This window comes from Petaurus breviceps, unplaced genomic scaffold (assembly GCF_028583685.1).
Source record: "Petaurus breviceps papuanus isolate PSGF00001 unplaced genomic scaffold, PetGlider_PUasm1.0 90510, whole genome shotgun sequence".
NCBI classification, from domain to species: Eukaryota; Metazoa; Chordata; class Mammalia; order Diprotodontia; family Petauridae; genus Petaurus; species Petaurus breviceps.
The window spans coordinates 2,735,541-2,741,540 of record NW_027187267.1 but is presented as its reverse complement, the minus strand read 5'-3'; the positions used below and the strand labels follow the sequence as shown (position 1 = coordinate 2,741,540).

At 38.7% G+C, this 6,000-nt stretch overlaps 1 pseudogene; it reads right to left on the bottom strand.

Annotated features, from left to right (window-relative positions):
* Positions 1-1,173: 1,173 nt before the first annotated feature.
* On the bottom strand, positions 1,174-2,102 carry LOC138141932 (olfactory receptor 10J1-like; annotated as a pseudogene).
* Positions 2,103-6,000: the final 3,898 nt, after the last annotated feature.

The window sequence follows — 6,000 nt, the reverse complement described above, 5'->3', positions numbered from 1 at the left end:
TCCTCCTCCCTTCCTCTCCTTCCATTAGTTGACCTTGAGGTCTAAATACATGCTTTTAAAGAAGAAAAAATAATTCTACCAGTCTTATAAACTGACTTATTCTAAGCCTTTTATCTTTCAGACCTGAAGGCATTGTGTGTGTATGTGTGTGTGTGTGTGTGTGTGAGAGAGAGAGAGAGAGAGAGAGAGAGAGAGAGAGAGAGAGAGAAGCTAGTTTTCTTTTCTCAATTCAAACATTTACGAATTGATTATTAAATTAAAAAAAATTTTTTTTTTACAAATCATTGTTCAAGCTGCCAAAGAAGGGTCAAAGTTAAATAAGTTTAAAGTTAAATTTAAGATACTACCTTGAACTCTAGGAAATTTTAGTCTAGTAATTTCTAACCTTAACAACTCCCTCATGGCTATCAAATCCTACGTTCGGCTTTCCAGATTATGCTTTGCTCATCATCATGTTACTGTATCTCGCATTTGTTCTGTGTTAAGGCCCTCACATCTCTTCCTCTCACCTGTCTGGGTATAGATATGCTGACTACTCATCTGATTGCTTTTATTAAGTTTTAATAATCAATCCACCAAATAAGAATGCTCTCAGGCCCACAGTTTGTAGGAAGTGACTAAATAAGTCTTGAACAGTCACATGCCATGAACACCAAGTGCCATGGGACACAAACTATCAGACCAAAGATTCAGGCATGTGTTGATCCTTTCATATCAAGCTCATAAAAAAGCCTTTGTTTATTCTCCTTGGGAAAATGTTACATAATGCAGGTAAATATTTTTATCATTATTTATAATAATAAGAAGACAATTATATTACTTTGAGTTTTACAAAGTGTTTTCATCATAACAGCCCTGTGAGGTATATGATACAAGCGTTATTACCCCCATTTTATCAATTAGGATAGTGATGTTTGGATGCCAGATGACTTGTCCACGACCTCAGAACAAGTAAATGTTTAATCCAAGATTCAAACTCAGGTTCCTTGACTTCAAGTCCTCTCCTCTTTCCACTGCACCTTTCAGAGTCATTATCCTTAAGTAGTAGCCATTATTGGCCTTGCCCCACTATTAACATTGCTTAAGTTCATGCTGTAATGCAGTGGGCCAGTTGGGAAAGATATTCTCTAGTTTGTGTCAAGTAGACTGTCTTTTGACCTATTCACAGAGACCCTAGGATAGTAATTTCCTTCCCACAGCCTGGCATAGGGCATCTTAGACCTCCTTATTCCTCAGAGTGTATATAACAAGGTTCAGCAGTGGAGTGAAAACTGTATAAGTCACTGAGATCAGTTGATCCTGGTCCCTGGTGTTTTCTGACTTGGGCTTGAGGTAGGCAACAGAAGCACATCCATAATGGATAATGACCACAGTGATATGAGAAGCACATGTAGCAAAAACCTTCTGTCGCCCCTCAGCAGATGCAATCTTTAGGATGGTGGAGATGATGAGGATACAGGAAAAGAAAACCAAACCCATGGGCACCACAATCACCAGTGAACTAATGAAAAATTGATGATATCATGGATAGAGGTGTCAACACAAGAAATTTTCATTATTGGGAGGATATCACAGAAACAATGGGGTACTTTTGCTTCACAGAAGGGCAACCTGAAGACAGATGCAATCTGAACTGTTGCAACAGTCAGACCAATGCCACATGCACCACATATTAGCTTGGTACACATCTTGCCCATGATTAATGTGTACCTCAGGGGGTTGCAAATGGCCACATAATGATCATATCCCATTGCTCTGAGCAGGAAGCATTTCTTGATAGCCAAGGTGACAAAGAAAAACATCTGAGTGGCACAACCTGCTAAAGAGATGGGCTGGTTCAAACCAGTAAGGCTGGCCAGCGCACATGGGACAATTACCAGTGTGTACCCAGTCTCTGAAATAGACAGCATACTCAGGAAGAAGTACATTGGAGTATGGAGGTGACGGTCCATGCTGATGATGGTCACAATAATGGCATTGCCTGCAAGGGTTAAGATGTACAGAGCAAGGAACACCATGAAAAGTGTAATTTGGTGCTCCTGAAAGCTAGAGAACCCTTGGAAAATAAACTCACTCACCTCTGAATAATTGTCTCTTTCCATTGGGTCTGAAAAATAAGAAATATTGATTTAGTCAGTCAGTCATGTAATAAAAAGAGCACCCATTACACAGGGAACTTTGTATGAAGGAAAACAGAATCCCCAACTGCTCCTTGTATAATTGGGGAAATAAAATGCACATATCAAAAAATTAACTTAGCACAAACAGGAAGAAATTTACGGTTTTATGGAATTTTATAAAACTGTGCTGGGGAATGAATATAGTGGATAGAACTTGAAGTGAATCTTATTGGGAATTGTCATCCAGGAGAAAAGAGATGCTTTGGGAAATGCATCCTGTAAAGTAAGGATAAGGGACTTGAGGTGTTTTATTTTTCTAGAAAATGGAAGGATGAGAAAGTGAATAGTAGAGGTTGTCATATTTTTCTTGGTCCCACCCTTTCCTCATCATGGCCATAGATGAAAGTATAACTTGGATTTTTCCATGGAAAAAGTCTTTTTGCCACTCTATAGCTTATGCTTACCCCATTGTCTTTTTTTTTCAAATTCAGAAGGTCTCATCCTAGAGTTGGAAATGGCATTCGAATTTATCTAGTTCAATGCCTTCTTTTTCAAATGAGAAAACTAAGGTTCAGGAAGGTAGGATGACTTGCCTAAAGTTATATACATGCTTAACAAGCTGCCCTCACCTCTCATTACAATTCAAACTCTACTCTCTGCTTGAGTCACATGAAACTACCCATCATTCTCTGCTCTACTCTATGCTACTCTACCCTAACTTTCATCTATTCCTTCCATGGACCAACATACCGCCTAGTTTATTCCCAACCCTCAGACCACCAGATGACAATCTTTTCACCAAGTCATGGCCCAGTTCTCCATTAAAAGCAGACTCAGCTCTCTACTTTGTCAGATTAATCCTACTCATAATTCCATTTCTCCAGTCTATACCAAGTATGTATGAGGTGAGGTAATGTGAAAAGAACTCCAGTTCTGGCATCAGAATGATCTGTGTTCAAATCCCTCCCTTGACACTTACTATCCATGGGATGTTGGGCAAATCACCCTGGCTCCTTAGTCCTCAGTTTCATCATTTGTAAAATGAAGGCTTGGGGTTAAAGAACCTCTGGACTTCTTTTAGTTTTAAATCTGTGCTCCCGTTGTATCTTACTGAAATAGGCTGTAGTGGGTTCTCTCCGTATTTTCAGGTTTATCCAGATGGTATCATAATGTATGTAATCACAGCTCTCTCGTCTCTCTTATTAAATTGTGAATCCTTCATTAGGGACAAATGATCTCATAACATTAATAAAGAGCTCTATAAGAAAGGTGACCTCAGAGATATTACTTTTCTTTTCTTTAGTTTTCTCTTCTTTTTTTGGAGGGGGGGAAGGCAAGGAAATTAGGGTTATGTGACTTGCCCAAGGTCACACAGCTAGTGTGTCAAGTGTCTGAGGTCAAATTTGAACTCAGGTCCTCCTGACCCCAGAGTTGATGCTCTGTTCACTGTGCCACCTAGTTACACCAAGAGGTATTACTTTTCCTATCCTTCATTCCCTTCTAGCTTAGAAAGGAAATACAATTCACAAAATATGAAAGTTGGTCAACTTGAGGAATTCTCTGATTTTGAGAGAGTTTTGAGGCAGAGTCCTTGGGGGCTTTTCTCCAGTCACAGGCACCTCACCTCTGAAAAGCAGGAAAGGATGATAGGAGGATATAAAGGAAATAGTACTGGATATGGATCTAGAGATGTGGGTTTATATACCAGCTCTGATATTTATTACCTGATCATTTAAGTTCTTTGGGCATCTGTTCTCTCACTTGTAACACAAATGATATTATTTGCCCTATAAACTATGAAAGATTGGCTAAAAAGATACGTAGTAAACCTTAGAGAGGGTTCCAGAAATTAGTGCTATTTTCAAGGGTTAAATATAGCAAAAAACAACAGCAAGTCTTAATCTGACATTTTGCTAAGAACATTGGCATATCACATATGCAAATAAATATCAACAAAGAATCCTCTGTCAGAAGAAGCATTAGGCAAGATTGAAAGACTGAAGAGGAAAGGACAAGTGATTGGAGTTATTTTAGCAACAGCCTATTATTGTTTAGTCTTTCAGGCATGTCCCACTCTTTGTGACCCCCATAGACTATACTGTCCATGGGGTTTTCTTGGCAAAGATACTGGAGTGGTTTGCCATTTTCTTCTCCAGTGAATTAAGGCAAACAGAGATTAAGTGACTTGCCCAGGGTCACACAGCTACTACGTGTCAGAGGTCAGATTTGAACTCAGATCTTCCTGACTTCAGGCCCAGAACTCTATCCATTGAACCACCTAGCTGCTCTTAGCACTTGTAGCACCACTGACACAGATATTCTGACTCTTCACTCTCTCCGTGATTGCATAATTAATCCGATTCTAGATACTCCCATCCCTGGAAGTCAAAACTGTTCATTCTCAGGGTCTGAGCTCTAAACCCTGTGAGAAGTCTTGTATATCAACATCACAAAAGGGTTCATATGACCATTTATCTCTAACATCTAGTCACTGCTATTATTTGAATAGCCATACCTTACCAGGAATACCAGGCTTTAAATATCATCACATAATAATTAATTCTTGTTGATTGACTTATTGGCTTACTATACTCCAGACACCATGCTACAAACTAGGTACACAAAAAACAAAATTAAATAGTCCTTCTCAAGGAGCTTACATTTAATCAGAATATACAACTACCCATAGAAATCTAATATTAAAGAAATACTGCTGGTCCCACAGGGGATGGCCTACTATACTTCTCCCTTTTCCTGCTAAAGAGATTGTCTACTCTGGGCGCAGTCATATAGTTGGACATGGGTGAACCTGGTCTTTAATGAGAGGAATTTTGTTCCTTTTAAAGAGATTAGCACCCAATTTTCCTCATTGATGAACCCTGATATTATTGAAGTGGGTCACATTTTTCTCTAAACTACACCTCTGTGCAACATGTAATCTACTCTGTTTTGGGGTGAGGAAGGCATTTCTCAAATAGATATGATTTTTCCCCAAGAAACATCTTATCTGTCTTCCAAAATTTCCTATTTCTGTTGAACCTTCTATCATCCTTTCAGTCATCCAGGTTTACAATCTGGGAGTTATCTTCAAGTCTTCACTCCTCTTCATCTCCCCATCAGTTGCCAAATCTTATTGATACCACCTCCACAACATCTCTTACATTCTTCCCTTTGTATATATTATTATAGTCTCTATCCTAGTTCAGGTTCTCATAACTTCTCACTTAAACTGTTTCAATAATCTCTTAATTTATCTCTCTGCTTGCTGTCTTTCCCCTCTCTACTTCATCTTCCACACACCTGCCAAACTGATATTACTAAAACACGCCTGACCATATCACTCCTGTAGTTGATAAATTCCAGTGTCTTCCTATTACTGTCAGGTATTCTGCTTGGTATTTAAAGAACTTTTGCCCTTTAATTTTATAGGCTATTATACATTACTATTTTCGCATGCTCTGTGTTCTAGCCAAATTGTCCTACTTGTCTTTAATCTACTTCAAAAAGTATTAAAAAAAAAAACATACTCACTTAGTACATGCAGTTCTGACCCATCTTTGGGAATATTGCTTTTACTTGATTAGAAAAATATCAGTTCATCAGAGAGGAAATTGAATTTCTCTTGGGTTTGCAGAAAGTCAGATTAGATTCCTTGGAAGAGGAAATAGTCCTATTAGGGTTGAGGTGAGGCTCCCAATGCGATAAACAGCCTGAAATGATTTTTGAGACTTATGAACCTACCTGAAGAGGTTCATCAAAAATTACCAGGCCCTGAAAGTCCAGTTGACAGATTTATTAAAGACCTCTATAGCATTCTGCTAGCCAGCTACTGCTCATTTGGCAAGACAAGAACTGAAGAGGAGGATTACCACAAAATCCT